General features: G+C 46.0%; 1 long non-coding RNA gene across 1 annotated transcript; it reads right to left on the bottom strand.

Annotated features, from left to right (window-relative positions):
- Nucleotides 1-3651: 3651 nt before the first annotated feature.
- LOC123947561 lies at nucleotides 3652-15734 on the bottom strand. Its single transcript, XR_006819765.1, has 3 exons — nucleotides 15663-15734; nucleotides 15089-15492; nucleotides 3652-4227 (listed from the first exon to the last, which is right to left on the bottom strand). It is a non-coding gene; the product is annotated as an uncharacterized LOC123947561 (long non-coding RNA).
- Nucleotides 15735-16279: the final 545 nt, after the last annotated feature.

Here is a 16279-nt window from a genome sequence, read left to right on the forward strand (position 1 = left end):
GGGCTTGAACCAGGCCTTGAAGACCTGGATTTGGGAAAGGACTTTCAGGCAGGGGTGAAGGCAGGAGAGGGTGAGATGTGAAAGGGACAGTGAAAGGCCAGTCTGAGTGGGTGCAGGGGTAGGGGTGAAGGCTGTGCAGGAAGGGCGAGCTGGAGGGGCAGGTTGCCATCCATGTTGCACACGTGGGCACAGAGGGGACACGTGGTGAGCTGAGCTCCACTTCCCTATGACCCCAGAGACCTTCGGATTCTCTTCTGTCTGTGGCCTCACTTCCCAAACTTTGAGTTCTTGGTGCTAATCAGAAGCCATGGATTATTTATGGGCCCTGGTCTAGCCCCATGAGGTTGGCATAAAAAAATGTTTTTTTCTTCCTGAACAAAGTTGAAGAAAAAATAACTTTACTGCCAATTCTCAATTATCTGTGAGGAAATAAGGTTCATGGAAATCTACAGATTTCAGTAGCTAATGGCTTTGCCTTCTTTTACAACCCATGTTTCGCCACTGCTTCCAGAAACCAGCAACACTGAGTAATCAGATTTTCACATTTACTCCTTCACGTCCTCCATCTGAAGTGCTAATCAGCAGTGAAATGGCCCAAATGTGGACAGCGGAGGAGAGGGAGCAGAGGTCTGGAGAGCTGTCCATTTACGTGTGAAGCTCCTGAGACATCCAGAACTGAACACTGGGATGTTTGTGCCAGTGCTGCTGTGGCTGGCTGCTGGTGGGAGCCAAGTGGTGAGATGGGTGGGCAGAAATCTGGGGCGCAGAGGCTGTGCCTGTCACTGAAGTTCAGAGGTCAAGGGTATCCCACAAAACTACCGGTTTGCAGGGGAAAGGAGTTCAGTCAGGAACTCTGTGTACCTCATCATCCCTCTTCTGTTCCTCTGGATCATGGCTTTGTGTGGTAAATATTTATGGAATATCTGAATTATTGGTGATGTCATGTGTGCCCTTGTATCTTAGAACATACTGTGATTTAGAATTGGAACTCTTTATCATCGCCATTTCTGCTAAGTAGAATCTATTCCTGATGTGAAATGCAGGACCTTGGGAGGAACATTAGCCAAAAGAAAAGGGCCTGGTGTGTCATCTGAAGAACAACCCTCCTTTCTCTTGTAAGCAAGGAAGATGGGCTTGGTCACATAAGGAGGTTGTGAGTGGGGGGAGTGTTTTCCACCTTTCTTGACAGTAGGAGCATACAGAGCTTACCACAGGCCACAGGTAGAGGCCCTGGGGCAGGAAGAATCTCGGGCAGCCAAGGGATGTGGAGGAAGATGGTGAGGTCATCTGGCAGGCGGAGGAGAGGCAGGGAAAGCGTGGGCTCTGTGTGGTTGCATCCTCTGCTTGGACCTTTGTCTACTGTTCTGACCGAGCGGCTCAGAGAGCAAGCACCGTGACAACTCCTTTTCTCTTGTAGCACACTGCCCATTCTTCTGTGGCTTCTGATGTCTCACCCCTGACAGCTGCTACCCTGGCCTCTTGTAGGCCCAGAGCCATGCCCAGCCATTGCAACTTCGTGCCATGCCTGACGCACCCCTGGATCTTCGTCCTCAGGGCAATCCATATCCTGATGGGACTTTGCACGGGTTGGGGGTCCGGGCCACATATCATGGTGCACTGAAGCCCAGGGAAGGGCTGACACTTGCAGGGAAGAGAATCTTTGAGGGCAGATATCCACTGAGGTTCTTCCCACACTCAGAAGCCTCCTATCTTCTTATGGGATGTGAGTGACTATGATAATGGTGGAAAGACAGAGTTAGGTAGGAAATTTGAATGCTCTTATTATATGGAGAGGGGATTTCTGTATATAAATGTTGGAAGAGTTTATTCCTGTGCCCTGGGATTCTGGGAGCAGGCATTACCTCTGACCATGGCCTTTCAGACCCCAGGGAGACTTGGCCCTTGATGTGCTAGGTGGGAAGTCTGTTTTGGTGCTATGTTCCTGGAAAAGCTGGGCTTGAAAATGGAGCAGGTATTTACTGGATTGTCTGGAGACTTAATGCTTGCTTCCGGCTCCGTGAAGGGTTAGGTGTGTTATTTGGCCATTAATGACACAGTCTTAGAAAAAATCATGTCACCAGCCTGACTTCAGTTTCTTCTTCTGAGAAATGAGGGGATGGCAGAGATAATGTTGAAGGTTATTATTTGGCTCGAATAGGCTTTTATTGTAAGTCTCTGGACAAACAGCTTACATCTCTATTTCCTTATCCACAAATGAGGATTATAATACCCACCCTTACCTTTTAATCTATAGGAAAACCCTCAAACCTCTGGGGGAGAAAAAGCATTATTTAAATTCAGAGTAGAATTATTATTATATTCTATTTGTTCTCTCCTAGTCATTCATCACTGCCACGCTCTACAATTATGCCTTGGGGTGAGTTATGTGAACAAACCGTCACACTGGGCAAGTTTCTTGAGCGATGGCCCATTCTCATTGTGCTGGGTGGAAAGGACACCAAAAGTCTTTTACTGAGTTATTTGAGGGTGGAACTTGCTATCTATTTAATATACAAGCCCAAATTGGAATACATTATTACTTGTATAATATGAGATTGGTGGTTATATCTCCTTTCCAGTGTTTTCTTGCCTTTGAATTTCTGTGGGCTTTGTTTTGACCAGTTCTGACCTGGGAAAGCACAGCCTGAGTCCTCTTTGGCTCGCAGCAAGACCCTGATGATGTCTAAAATGCAGAAGCTATCTGGGGTTTAGAGTAGAGCCAGGGTCCCCATGCCTGGAAAATCTGCAGAGCCCAACATGCACAAATAAAGGCATACCTCACCTAGCTAAACAAACACACACAGGCTTATAATTGCTTTTGTATTTTCCCATTGTAGCCACCAGAGGCCTCCCAAATTGTGGGCGATTTTAATGTCAGTGGAAATCTACTGGGAATTAACAACAACAACAAAAAATCATTTTAAAATTGAATAGAATGTCTACAAAAGTTCAAAATCTGTTACCTTGTTCATTCAACATTGCTATTCATGCAAAATGTCATGCAAATCAGTCCTTATTTACTGAGTACTTTGCTTCAGTAACCAAAAAAATGCTAAGAAAAAAATGGCTTATGTTTAGCCATCTATTTTTCCAAAAATAGGACAGCAATTAAAGTAGTACCACATGATGTGACTGATGATATCAGTGCAGGAAAAGAACACCATCTTGGTGCTGATGCTTAGGGCTGAGCCTCTGTCCTTCATCAGGGGCTGGGCAGTGTGTCCACAAGGGAAGTCCTGGAGAGCCAAGGCCATGAGCAAAGTAGATGCCACGCGGGGCATAGAATGATGAAAGTATCCTTTGTGAATAGGCATGACAACTGTGCCTTCCAATGGGGGACTTCAGAGACCCTTTGGCGATCTGATTTCACCTCTCTGGTGCTCAGTTTCTTCTTCTATAAAACTGAGAGGTTTGGGCTTTGTGATTTCTAAGTCCTTCAAAGCGTGTGACTGTTTTCCGAAACATTTAAGACCACTTACTGTGCATTTGTTATATGCAATTGCCACACAAAGGGCTTTGCAAATGTTTTCTTATTCAACTGTCATGACCAGTAAGAAGAGGCAGCATTATTTTACTGATGGTGGAAGTAAGCTCAGAGAAGTGAAGTTACTCACTGGTGGTCACACAGGTTGTAAGAGATAAAGCCAGAATTTGTACCCACATCCGTTTTATTCCAGAATTTCTCACTGCCCATGTCTTTCATGCATTCCAGATTGAGAGAATAAGTTCAGTTAACCTACATAATTTAACTCCTGAGGTGTAGCGTCAGTTAAGAATTGTACTGGAGGTAAGCAACGGATAAGGCAAAGGCTTATGCATTCACGTGTTTATTCTTTCACATAAGTCTGGCAATAGGTTGTCTGAGGCAGGTATGATGGCTCCGGGATCACCAATCATCTTGACTCCTTCTGTCTTTCTGCTTTACTATACTCTAGGATGTTGTTTCCATCCTCTAGGTGGACCCAGGATCCAAGATGGCTGACGGAGATCCAGCCATAACATCTGAGTTGCAGGCTTGAAGGAGGAAAGCAGAATACAGTTGGCAGATCTCCAAGCTGAGTTAGCTCCACTGAAGTAACATTTCCAAAGTTCCACACAGCCCCTCAGCTTATCGCTCAGTGACCAGAATTTAATGACATGTCCGTACATAGTGGTGAAAACAGAAAGCTGACAACTGCAGTCTTTATTCTGGATGGCAAATCACCCAATTAAATAGCAGGATTTATGCTGTTAAGGAAGAAGGGGAAATTAGTGCTGGAAATCAAATAGTTGTCTTTGCCACAATTACCAACTTCATAGTTACTTCCAACTCTTTCCTGCTCTTGGAGCTCTGATTTTGTTCCAGGTTCTGCCTCTCCCTAAGTCTCTCTGTTAATCCCGAATGGTCAGAGTCAGTCAATGGTGGTACCACTCCCCTTGCCCGTGATGGACTGTGATTCAGCATAAGAACTAATTCTGGATAATGAGGTATAAGAGGACTTCTGGAAAATGGGTCCCCCCCCCTTAAAAAAAGTGATGTGTGGGAAAAGACTGACTCTTTCTTCTACTAGATATTATCGTGTCTGACAATGACACCTGGAAATATAGTGGCCATCTTTTGTAACCTTGTGGAAAACCTCTTTCTGAGAACAAAGCTGTCCTCAGAGGATGGCAGAGGGGAGAGATGGAAAGAAGCTGGATTTTTGAGGATGAGCTAACTCTGGAGCTAGCCTACTTCTGGACTTTTTACAAAATACATTTCCATATGGTTTAAGTCAGTTGAATTGGTATTTTCTTACTTGCAGCCAAGGTCATGCTGACTGACATGCAGGAGAAAGAAAGAAAGAAAGAGACCCATTCCTTTATGTCCTCAGGATGGCAAACGACACTAGTCTATGCCTGTCTTTGGACTGAACCCCTGCATTGCTCCATTTCTAATAAGAGGAATTTTTTTAATTGCCTTAGAGAAGATACCTCTATATGGATTATTTAATAGGCTCGGGGTAAAATCAGAATATTTTGGAATTGCAAGAGCCTTAACTCCCACTCAAGACTCAAAGTGATTTCTCCATGGTCCAGAGCCATAATTAGGGGTAGAACTGAGATTGGGGTCAGGCTGTCTGAAGATCCCCCCCTCCAGAAGCTCTTTCATCACACCATTGTCCTCTCCCCTCCAGTCCACCCACTGCTGCAAGGTCTGAAATGCTGTGGGTCTGTCTCGGCCCCACTTAGAAATTTTCCAAAGAGATGGCCCCTGTGGCCTTGCCTTTCTGCCTCCCCCCCCCCCCCCATATAACCCCTCTAGGTTCCATTCCAGCCATGTTGAGAATGATGACTTAAAATTATAAGCAGGAGATAATTTTCAGTTTTAGCTGTTGCTGACTATATCAGCCATGGCTGTCACCCTTCCTGTCTAACTCCTCTTGCCAAAACATGCTGGAAATCATTAAGATGGCCATGTCTCCTTCCCTTGAAATCAGACCCCAGAGGGCTTCCATGGGCTCAAGCCCCATCTGCTCTTCATTCCAGACCATATCATGTCACAATTATTCCCAATCATGTCTTGTTTGGCCAGCCAGCATGCACCTGACTGGGAGAAATTCCCGAAGTGAGAGTCAGAAGTGTGTGCAGCTGTCCACGGCGGTAGGAGAGATGCTCTGGGACTTAAGTGATAGGCTCAATCATATTACATGGAGAGTCTCCAAGAGAGGCAGTGTGGTAGTGATGGGCTCAGAAGTCAAGCCAACCCAGCTCAACTGCCTACTGGTTATAAGACCTTGGATAGTCTCTTTAAATCCCCTGTGCCTCAGTTTCTTTACCTGTAAATTGAGTATAATAATATCTTTATTATAGAGTTTTGGTAAATACTAAATAATACTATATATATATGTGTGTGTGGGGGGGGGAGTCTGGGTGACTCAGTCATTAAGCGTCTGCCTTTGGCTCAGGTCATGATCCCAGGGTCTAGGGATTGAGGCCCTCATCAGGCTCTCTGCTCTGCGGGAGCCCTGCTTCTTCCTCTCCCACTCCCCCTGCTTGTGTTCCCTCTCTGGCTCTCTCTCTGTCAAATAAATAAATAAATAAATAAATAAAAAATCTTTGAAAAAATAAAGTACTTAGACACTCAATAAACTATTTAAAAAGGACCTAGAAGGCATTCAATAAACTCTTAACTTTAGCCATGGAATTATGATAGATTCAGGCTTTAACTTGTGCCTTGTTTTTTTTCTGAGTTAATGCTCTTTGCTCTTCTGTTTCCTCACAGCCAGGGAAGAGTTTAAGTGTCCATCCTCCCCATTCATAGATTCTTATAGTTGAAAGGAACTTGGAAGTCTATATCCTGGTCTGCTTGATCCTGGCTTCTCATGCACTCTTGCTGAGCAAACAGGATTAAGACGAAGTCAATCCAACAGGCGAAGCCCGAGTTACCATGACTCCAAGAGTTACCATCATCCTGCCCAAGGAAAATATCCCCCAAGAGACTCTTAAGGCACCATAAAGAATAGCACCCTGTTAAGGGCTTATGGGGGAGATCAGCCTGGCTCTCACCTCTCCTATCTCTGCCTACCCAGGCCATTCTGGTTCTTTCTTCAGTTGGAGTTTCTCCGTGTCTCTGAGGTCCCCTATATATCATCTGGTCTTTCAAAGGCTAGATAATTCTAGAGAGAAGGGAGCTCTGGGTATTATCTTGGTCACCCTGAGGAAGAGATAAAACAAAAAATGGATGAACTGAGGTGATATAGTATCCCCTTTGCTCTCAGGACAGCTCCATTTCCTGGTGGGCTGACCGACATGATGTGATCTCAAGAATGTAATATTATCTTTGATGTTTACCATCCTCCCTAGAGGTGGAGTGAGAGGGACTGGAGCCCTTGAGTTCTCCCATGAGACTCTTGGATTTGATCAACAATGACCTCATAATAGCTGGTAAATTTGGTTAATTCTATTAGTGTGCTCCATTTAATTGTGATGGTCACATTAGCTCCCTGCTCAAACATAGGCATATCGTTCGCTTCTTGATTTTAGTTTCTTGTCTGTACTGATGACTTAAGGATACAAATTCTGCTGTGGTGAGCATGATGCCTGCATCAGCACAAGCATTCTCAAGCAAACCCCAGCATAATTCAGGGAATGCTTTTCATGTCTTCTAACAGAAAATAGGAAATAGTAAATGAAAAAAAATTAAACAGACTCTTAAGAGGAACATTCACTATTTTTAAAAAAGATTTAATTTATTTATTTGACAGATAGAGATTACAAGTCGGCAGGCAGAGAGACAGGCACAGAGGCAGGCAGGAGGAAGCAGGCTCCCTGCTGAGCGGAGAGTCTGATGTGGGACTTGATCCTAGGACTCTGGGATCATGACCTGAGCCCAAGGCAGAGGATTTAACCCACTGAGCCACCCAGGCACCCCACATTCACTATTTTAAGATTTGAGTAGCTAGAAGATATTTTATAATAAAGTTAGGCAGTCCTCCTATCATAGGGACACTTGAAAAGTCCTCGTTAGGCACTTGTTCCAGAGAAAGGCTTGAATGTATGGAACAAAATCTGCCAGCGCGGAGATCTCATTGCATTGTCAAGGGGCCAGGCCCTGAAGACTTCTGGAAGTCTCTGTCATATCTTGGCCATCTGGTCTTAAATACCAGGGGACATGCTGGGAATTGGTAAAGGATGGAGAAGGGTGTTCTTACAAACATGGCTCGTGGAGGCTCTTGGGACACAAGTGGTTGCCTCCAGTTCACCCTCAGAAATATTCAAATGGGAGGGAGACACTGGCTCTGGATGGCACTGATGTTACCCCAAACCTTCCAGAACTCTTTTGTCTTCCAAGCTCTATGCTTCCATTTAGCGGCAGTAAATGGCTCCCTGAGCAATGTGAAGGGCCAGGCTGCTTGGGCACCCATTTCCCCATCATCTGCATGATCGAACCCTCACCTCCTTTGTTCTTTGTCTTGTTTTTCTCCCAATGTATGTTCAGTAATGTAGTTCCTTCCTTTTACATTCATTGTCTCTTTACTTCTCCACTGGCTTTTTTATGCTCCAGTTTTTAGCCTTTTTCTGGCCTCTTCTTCTCATCCTTATCCTCCAACCTACTTTCTTCTCTCTCAAGGTTTCCTTCTCATCTGGGCTCTACCCACCATTTTTATTCTTTATTCTCTCTCCCTCGTTACCATCCTACTTTCTTCTTTCTGTTGTACTTTTTTTCTTCTCCACAAAGCACTTTCTGAACATATTTTAAGACAGATGTTAGTGCTCTGATAAGCACCAGAACTTGACACAGAAATATTTTCCTGAGAAACTCTTACAATCCCATACCTCTTTAGGCTCAGAGGCCCATGTCTCATGTTGTTATTCACCAGGCATATATTTAATGTGTGACTTTACTCCAGAATAAGATTGTTTTTTCCAAAATCAGTTATTCATTTCTGAAAGGAATCTATTATTATAGATGAGGAAGCTAAATGGTAGAGCTTGGTATTATACAAGATTATGTAACAACCAGGTTGGAAAGAACACTCTTTCAGGTAACTGGGATGAGGCTTGGAGGCCAGAGCCTTGGGTGGGGTGGGGGTCCTCCTTGAGTCCCTAAGACAGGTTAGATGCTGCACCTGCCTGTTGTTGTGCTGTGTGTTTTCCCCCTTGTGTAGACCCTGCCACCTTGCTTGTGCACCTGGCTCTCTCCCGCACTGATGCATAACCTTGCCCTGGGAGTTCAGTATACGAAGCCCACAGAACACCAAGAGATCCTAGTGAGAACCTTTCTCTCAAGCAGTTTCTTTGCCCCCGCACCTCCGGAGGTGTGAAATTTCTGTGACTAGGCACATTGACCCACTTGTTTGTGAAACCAGAGACCATTTCATTTTGAATAGGTATCCCAATTAATGGTTCAGCCTCTCTTTCCAACAAACACTTCCAGGCCTGTGCTATGAAATATAGGTTATTAAAAATACCAAAAATAAATGAACGTGTTTCCTGTACTTAAGGAACTGACAGTCTGGCGGTAGGTCCTTTCCCAGGCTTGACTTTAATTTTCCCCCCAAAAATCCCAAATTTGAGCTATCGGTACAGTTGTCTGGAATAGGAAGCCTCCACAGCTCTGACCTTCCGGCCCCACTGGATATGAGCTTGACATCTGCAGTGTGGTCCATGGCGCCTGGACAGTGGACTCACCTCTGCTGGAGTTTTCCAGTGTGCAATTAACCCATGTTGAGTACAAATGTATTTTCCTAACCAGGACTTGTCTTGAATATGCTATTGGGTGCATTGTGGTTTTCAGGGCATTATCGTCCTCCTATGATTTTTATTTGCAAATAGGTCCACAGCCTTCCCCCCACCCCTAAATTATTTCCAGAATTGTGAACAGGCTTAATAAGCACTCGGTTGTAATGCTACATTTAGTTCACAAAAATGTCATTGAGCTCTGTTATGGTTATCAGAGGCATTTTTTCCTATAAAGCTACCTTGTGTAGGAGCTGATCCAATTTAAAGGAATCAAAAACTCACTTGCCCCACAGGAGGAACCTTCTGGGTGTGACAAACAAGTTTATTATCTTGAGTGTGGTGATGGTTCACAAGTTGCTACATATGCCCGAGCCTATCAAATTGTGTACCTTAAGCAGAAGTGGTTTAATGGGTGTCAGTAATAGGGCAATAGAGCTGTTTAAAAAAACCTCACGGGGCCCCAGATATCTCCTTTTCCTCAAACTGAAATTCACCATTTTGTTCTTTGTCACTGTCTTTCACTTCATCTGTGAGTCAGTCATTTGGTTCCATCAGATTTTATGATATGAATAGGGCTAGGAAAGTAAAAATACAGCCAACAGATTCTCATGCTCTTACATCAGTTAAATCAGGTTGCTTACTTTTTAAGAACTGGGATTCAGAGCTCTTAGTGGACAGGAAACTGGAGTTCAGATGAGTCAGATGAAGAGGGAAAAGTAATTTTGGAGTCTGGGGAAATTTGGAGGAGGAGGGGACATGATAAACTAGCTCAGTGACCGACCAGATTCTGAGGAGTTGGGACCCAGGACATAAAAGTGTTAACTTTGGTGAATTTGTGTCAAAGGTCAATCTTGTTATTGACCAACAACTCTCTTATCCTTCTTCTATTATTCGTCTAAGTGGTGGGCCTCCTGGAGGCTTTGAAGTCAGGCAAACATGTTGTGACTGACTATTCAGTTCACCACTGATTAGATATGTAACTTTTGATGATTTTTCCAACTGACTTCAATTCCTTAGTGTGTAAAAGAGTTTAAGAGTATTTATCTCAATAGTTTATCTATTTACCTATATATCTCAATGTTGTGAGGTCCAAACAGGATAATACAAATGGAGAGCTTCACCTAGTGCCTCGCACATAGTAGTTTCCATGGTTTTCCCCATTTCCTTCTAAACTTTTCTTACATTAAAAAATATATTATGTATCTTGAAGCTTCATCAAACTATTAAAAATGTGTGTATACTTGTCTTTTTTCCTAAGTACAGAAGAAATCCACTCTAATGGGTTTGAAGGAATGCAAAATACGAATTGACCAATGGAAAAAAAATCTTCCTTATGAGTTCTTAAGAGAAAACAAACATCCCAAAATATAAAAATTCACCATAACCTTTACAGACTTCTGTTATGGGCAAGTAGTTGTGGAGTGGACAGGACCTGGGACACTGTGTCACATGAGTTTTGTTCACTGCCTTATTACCTTTGTTCAGCTTTTGATTCTAGAAATCCAAGGTGACACTTATTTTCTGAGGTACCATTGCCTCATTTTAAACCAAAGGTAAAAGACAATTTGGCATAATTTTTAGATGGCAGAGTTCCACAGTGCTTGCTTCAGTGTTGAGAGTAGAGGGTGGATATGCCATGTGACTCCAAGCAAATCCCATAGTTCTGCTGTTTCCTTTATAAGAAGGCCAAACCCACTGCAGCCAGCCCTACTCTTGACTTGCTGTTTCTCCCAACCTCCAAGAACAACACAAGTGGCTTCTGAGTTATCTCTGGCCCTTCTTCCTCCTCTCCAGCCCCTGCTCAATCACTAAACCATGGTGGCCTCTCTACAGTGTACATTCTGCCCCTTCATTTCTGCTGCCTCTCCAGCCGGCACCCTCCCCTCTACACGCACAATCTCTTCCTTCCTTGCCAACCACTCTACTTCTAGCGCCAACCAGCCACGTCTTCAAATTCAGAGTCATGTTGTCAAGAGCTAGAAGAGACCTCAGGGGTCATCTCCTCACCCCTCCTGCATTGCTTCAATGCCTAGTTCAAGGTTGCCTGCTGGCCGTGTGGCATTTTATATTCTGATGCCCAAGTATGGGCAGCCTGGAATACGCTGGAAGCATGGGTCAAGACGGAGCAGGGAGTCAGCTGATGTGTGGAACTGGCTGGAATCAGCCAGTATCAATTACTCTTAAAGCAAGGGAAGGTTCAAGAGCTCTTTAATTTGGGGATTTTGTGTATCACCAGGAAAAACTCTCTTCTCTAAACAGTTTATCTGCTTGTGCCTCTCTTAAGACTTAAGAACTTCCTGCCCACTCCATTAAGGGGATTGATTGGAGGTTTAATCCTCTCGGGGTAACGATCTGTCCTCACAACCTAGGCCGGTGGCATGGTGTCCCTGTCCCCACACACATATATCTGACCCTCCCTGTTCACACCTCATGCCTCTGCAAGCACTCGTCCCTCTGACTAGAATGTTCTCCCATCTTTCTCACCTAGAAATGTGCACTCCAACCCCTCTTCGTGACACCTTGCCTCCCTTGGGAGTCACTTGCTTGTTATCATGATCCTTTTATAATCCGGACAGGCGTAATAATGACAACAATGGCAATGAATATTTATTGAGTATGGACTGTGGTCAGGGCAATATTCTAATAAATACTTGTTATTTTATTTACTCATCAGAGCCAACTTTGTTATGATGTTACTTTGAGAGATAAGGAAACTGAGCCTTTAAAGAAGTGAGTCATTTACCCAAGGCTACAGTGAGGAAATGCTGGCCTGGGGCTCAGACTTGAGTTTGATTCCAGAGCCCAAACCCTAGTGACGTCGCCTCCCATCACTTATGGTGTTGTCTTAACAATTATCTGTGAGCACGTCTTACTTTTTGAGGACAGGGTCCATCAGTCTATCCCCCATGCTTAGAACAGTGCCGGGCATAAGCTAAGTATTGAGTAAATGCTCGTTCACTTAATGAATAAAGAAATGCATTTCAATGGAGTCCTCCTCTCATCCAATAGTCCTTGAATCAAACCCAGAGACTTGGGTGGAGGCACGTCTGTCGGTGCCCAGGAGCAGCGACAGCAGATGGTGCTGCTGGGCTGTGGTCTCCCCGCACTCCTGCACTGAGCTGTGCTCCCTCCATCCCCTGCCCTCCTTCTCTGAAGAAGCCCCACGTTCTAGGAAGATGGCCAAGTGAGGCCATGAGTCTTAACAGCAAGAAACACCTGGTTGGTCAAAGCCTTTTGCAAAGCTTTGTTTCCACAATTATCCTTTATTTCCCTCTCCCTCTTAGGTTTCAGGCAAGCCAACTGGTATTTCTTTTTAAACAGCTGAGAACACCAGATGGAAGGGTAGGGAGAGGTGGGGGCCCAGTGAAAGGCAGGAAGGGGACAAGCAGGGGCTGTGGATGAGGGGGCAAGGTTCTGAAACATGCGATGCAGAGAAAATGCCAGACAGGTCTGCAGAGGCAGGAAAGGAGAAAAGAGCGGTAAAAGCGAGCAGCTACCATATGTGTGCATGCGCATACACGCAGAGCTTTCAACACACTATTAAAATAGAGGAAGAAACGTTCTGGTTTCCGTAGCAACAAGGCCTATCGGTGCCTCAGCCAGAAAAACTTATTGGAAAAAAAGGCATTTGCCTGTTAAGGAGCCTGATGAATTGAGAGATAATTATACAGCATTCTGCCACCACTAAAGACACACAAATACACTCCAGCAAATTTTTTAAAGAGCACGGATTGTCACAAATCCCATGAAGGCAGAGGGTGGGAGAGAGAGGCAGCCAGCAAGGAGAAAAGGCTCCGGGAACGATTTTAGGTGAACGGCCCAGGGAGGCAGACACTTGTGAGGGACGGGCTAAAGCCAGCTCGCGCGTCAGTCGTCGGAGATCTGGCGTGAGGCACAGGCTTGATGTGTTTCTCTGATCCTGAGAGGCTCCCACACCGAGTCCGGGTCTTCCTCGTCCCCTCTGGAAGTGGGTGGGTGGATGTGTAAAATCTAAACTGTTCGATTCAACACGCGATTTGCTGACCAGAGTGGTGGGATCTGTGTTTGTTAGGGCCCTGTTACTGCAGTGGCATGAGCCACGGGACTCTCCTAGGACATCTGGTCCCTCAGATATGGTGGGACAAAGGAGGAGATTCTTTAAAAATGAGTCACGGGATATAGGATCTTGATGAGGGTAGAAGGAAAGGAAATGCAGCATTATTTTCTACCCATAGCACAGGACCCAGGGCTGGGCATAAAACGATCGCTAAATAGAATACTTAGTGTGTGCATAAAAGGCTGAACGGACACATGGAAGGATGGAGGTTATGTAACTGAGCTGATGAATGAACAGATAAGGGATCACGTGTACCTATGTGCCTAGCCTCCTTCCTCTTGCTCATGCGTAGGAATTTATTTGCAACTCAGTTTTGTCCTCCGGACGATGGCACGGAGCAGGCACACTTTCAGTGGTGGAGTCTCTGGAAGAGTCATGCCTGAGATAAGCCCCCAGTGTCCTGAAGCCAGAGATGGCCAGCATCTGCAGGAGTGTTGGAGAAACTGGATTTCCCGCCCATGTTCTTCCTCACTGTGGATGGCATACCCTAGGATGCACCTTTCTGGTGATACGTCCTGAATTCAAGAGAAGAGCTTGCCCAACTCATCAAAGTACCAGGACACTTTCTGTAGCGCATGGGTCCTCCACTTTGATTCTCTGGTTTCCTGGGGGGTTAGTGGGCTCCTCCTTTGACCCTTCATACATGCCATTGATCATCATTATTTATTATTCAGTTTTCCTATGGGTGTATCACACCTTTCCAACTACACAGTGCTCCTTAGTGGCAGGGGCCCCTCAGAGAACCTGTTTGTCATGCCAAACCCTAGCAGAGAACATTGCATACTAAACCATTGAATGTTTGCAGTGCTAACACCACGGAGAAGGACACTGATCCACAGCCTTTAAGAACTGACTGAAAGCATCAGGCTCTATCCCAAGCTAGGATCAGCTCCATGCCCAGAAGCTCCTTGTACACCAAACCCACTTATGCCCACACACACCATTTTGTGGGTGCTGCCTCGTCCGTCTGCATGTTCAGGCAGGGGCTGTGGGAACTGATGGGAAGGAAAAGGAAGGAGTCAGGGAGAGTGAGGGAGGATTCATCCCTGTGTTATTCACAGATACTTGGCCCATTCCTGAACTGCATGTATCACAGTCATGTCCCAAAGGAGTCCTGCGAGGGAAGGGAATGCAAATAGCATCGGACAGTTTCTCTGTCCTAGAGACTGAGGGGAAGGCAAGAGCCCCTCGGACACTACTGCATCTTCATCACCACAATCCTGGAGATGCATTTTGCATACACTCTGTTTCCTAAACAAGAGAAAACAGAGGTTCAGAGAGGTTGAGTTAAGTGCTCAAGGTCACACAGCTGGTAAGTGACATATACTGGATTTACACTGTGCCTCAAGTGTCCAGGCTCTTAACTCCCATTTTATATTGGCTCCTGTGACTCAGGCTCACTGAAGGCCCTGGAGGAAGCCCAAGTGTTTCATTTCCCTGAATAGATAGGTGCCTCCTCTAAAAGGCAGCCGGTTTGGGAGGATGAAAGAGGAAAGCAGATCAGAGCCCACTGCTGGTTAAAATGAAGAAGAAGGAAGCAGAGTTCAAAGCAGGGAAAAACTTATAAGTCTTATTTTCTGTAAGCATCATATTAAACAGATTCCATTCCAACTATAAACAGATTTTCAATTTCCACCTTCTCCCCTCCCATTCCCCTCCAATGGCCCCCACCACATCTCCGACAGATTGTTCCCTTCCTTCTTGTTTAGACTATAAGTAAGCAGAACTGGCTTTCCTTTCATTCTCCACCCCCTGGCCCTGCACCATCTGGGGGTGCATATTTCTTACCCCAGTTTCTTTCAAAATCCTCTCTCCCTTTGCTTTCTGTCCAGCGGCCCGTTTGCTTGGGAAGCTCTGCGAAGAGTTTCTCCGCCGGCCGCCAGGGGTCGCAGTCGAGCAGCCGGAGCCGCCTCTCCGCAGGGGCGCAGGGGCCGCTTGCCGGAAATCGCGAGCCCACCTCCTGTCCCTATCAGCGCACCGCATTAATCAGGCCGCAGCTCTGCAGTGCTTTTGGAGAGGAGTGAGAGACCAGGGCTGGGAACGAGATCGGACTTTTTCAGGCAACCGGAGCCGGGCCGCTTCAACTCTGCTGTCCCAGGCTCAGAACAAACAGTGCTCGATCAAGTGCAGCGGGGCCCAGCCACCTGCGCTGGCCCGGGGTCCTGCCCGGGGCCTGTCTTTCAGGATTCCTTCTGCAGGAGAGCAGAGAGCTGGTGTTAGCAGCTGCAGCTCTGAATGTAGGGGGGAGAGGACATGCTTCCCACCCCTGTCCGCCCGCTGCCCCCACCCCTGTCAACAGCCCAGGCCCCCAGAAGCCGGCTGCCGCCCTCCTCCAGCACGCACGTGGACGCTCGCCGCTCACCAGTGATTTCTCCCGCACCTCCGAGAGACTTGGCCCAGCCTCTCATGGTCTCTGCATGTGCCTGGAAAGCAAGGCCTCTGCCAGAATTTTATCAGATGGCATGCAGAGGAGGGGAGGGGAGCACGTGCTTCCTTTAGCATGAATTTTTCAACATTACATTTTCATTTCTCTGCCCTATTTCTCTCAATTCCTCCCACTGCTCTTTTCAGAGCTGGAGCTGCTTCTTAAAATTTGGTGCAATTACTGGGCATCTAAGATGGAGGCACGGTGGTGGGGGGAGGTAAAGGCAGAGGGAGAGGAACCCAAGGGGAGGGGGGAGGGATGTGCCAGCCCGATGCCTGCAGTCATGTCAATGAACAGAAGGGGGGGGGGGGGGGCTTGCTGAGGCTCTCACCACACTTGGGGAGCACTGTTGAGCGGTTTTATTCAAGCCTGTGAGGTGAACCAACAGGGGTCCGAGAGGCACCCTTCCTCTTTCCCAACAAGGTCCACTTTCCTTCCCTCTCTTCTCCTTCTTGCCCCTCCTGTTCTTTCCTTCCCTTTGTTCCTTCCTTGAAGACAGGAGCCAGCACACAGATAGACAGATACGCATGTGTAAATACATGCTTATAATACAA

Source organism: Meles meles, chromosome 7 (genome assembly GCF_922984935.1).
Source record: "Meles meles chromosome 7, mMelMel3.1 paternal haplotype, whole genome shotgun sequence".
Lineage (NCBI taxonomy): Eukaryota > Metazoa > Chordata > Mammalia > Carnivora > Mustelidae > Meles > Meles meles.